Here is a 1,484-nt window from a genome sequence, read left to right as displayed (position 1 = left end):
CAACTGAAGCACAATCACAGTCTCACAGGCAACAATTAAGGGTGTTCCCGTTCAAATACAACCGGGTGGGCTCACGCTCCGTGATTAACAGTGTTCAAGCACAACTGAAGTACATTCCCACTCTGCCACTAAGCACGGTGGCACCGACCAGTGAAGCGCATTGTCCCTCAGGGATTAGAGCCCGTTCCCCCTCAGGGATCGGGCCCTTTTGATCCCTGCCCCTTTGACAAGGGCTCCCAGTGTACCCGTGTCTGCTCAGGGTTGCTGCTGCTGCTGCTGTTGTTGTTGCTGCTGCTGGCGGCGAGAGCAGGGCTGGAGGAACACCCCGCGAGATGGTGTCGTCATCGCGCTCGCTCGGGCTTTGAGCAAATCACCTCTCCTCTCATGGCCAGTGAGGAGGAGGCAAGAGGCAGGGCAGTGTTGAGAGGGCATAAATGGGGGGGCCTTTGAGCTACGTGGGGGGGTGGGGGGGGGTGCTTTGGACCTGGTGGGCACGAGATATTGCGGAAGGACTTTTCCGTGTGGGTTTGTGGCACCAGAAGCTGCAGGTGACGACTGTGAGCGGAGGAGCCTCCGTGGCAGCTTGCGGTGTGTTTGGGGAACCTGCCCGTGCGGGCCCCGAGGTTTCCGAGGGGCTCACAGTATCGCTTCTCGGCCTTTTGGCTAAGATCAAGTGTAGTATCTGTTCTTATCAGTTTAATATCTGATATGTCCTCGATGTGAGGACTTTATATTAAATGGATTTTTGGAACTGGGAGATGGACTCGGAGCTTGCTCCATCCACTCCACGCATCGGCCTGGTATTGCAGTGCCTCCAGGAGCGGTGCACCTCCCCTCGGGGAGACCTTGCTGCTGTCAAAAAGTAGATCTTGTCACTTCTTCAGAGACATCTGGGGGGGCTGGTGCCAGGCAGGGACCCCTGGTAGTCTGTCAGGCAGGCTACTACTTGCCCGAAGCCTTCAAGAGGACGGGGTGGCTGGCTGTCCGGAGAAAAGCAGTCCTTCTCCCTGCACTTGGATGGAGAGTGCGGTCAGCAGCTTGCAGCTGAGCGGGGTGTCAGGGGCAGCCTGCTTGGTGACCCCCTGCGAACAGCTCTGTTACAGCGGAAATCCTCTGTCACAGCAGAAATCGTGGGCTTTAGGATGCTGGAAAGCTGTGGATGTTGTCGTCACGTTGTTATGAAGCAGAACGAACCAAACTGAACACAGGCGGTACGGTACGGTACGGTATGTCTCAGAGGTCAGATGCGAGCCAGAACTGAAAGCTGGAAGGCCTGGGAAGAGCCAGAGGCCGCCACAAAACCGAGGCGAGACTTCTGGAGCACTATGCGCTACACACCAGCTACGTGGTGAGCGCATGCATCGTTTTGTCGTTGTGTGGCCTTGGAGCAGGGGGAGATGGACAGTGCAGTGGGAGGAGTGCCCCCTGTGAGCAGGGGAGACGCACAAGCCCCGTCTCCCGGCCAAAGGCTCATATTCAAGACT

The 1,484-nt window shown here is 57.3% G+C and overlaps 1 non-coding gene across 1 annotated transcript; it reads left to right on the top strand.

The window, feature by feature from the left end:
* The first annotated feature begins 643 nt into the window (after window positions 1-643).
* Window positions 644-834, top strand: LOC112549722. Its single transcript, XR_003093230.1, has one exon. It is a non-coding gene; the product is annotated as a U2 spliceosomal RNA (small nuclear RNA).
* The last annotated feature ends 650 nt before the right edge of the window (window positions 835-1,484 follow it).

Source organism: Alligator sinensis, unplaced genomic scaffold, assembly GCF_000455745.1.
Source record: "Alligator sinensis unplaced genomic scaffold, ASM45574v1 scaffold1097_1, whole genome shotgun sequence".
NCBI classification, from domain to species: domain Eukaryota; kingdom Metazoa; phylum Chordata; order Crocodylia; family Alligatoridae; genus Alligator; species Alligator sinensis.
Note: the sequence above shows the minus strand (reverse complement) of the source record. Positions and strands in the feature narration are given on the sequence as shown.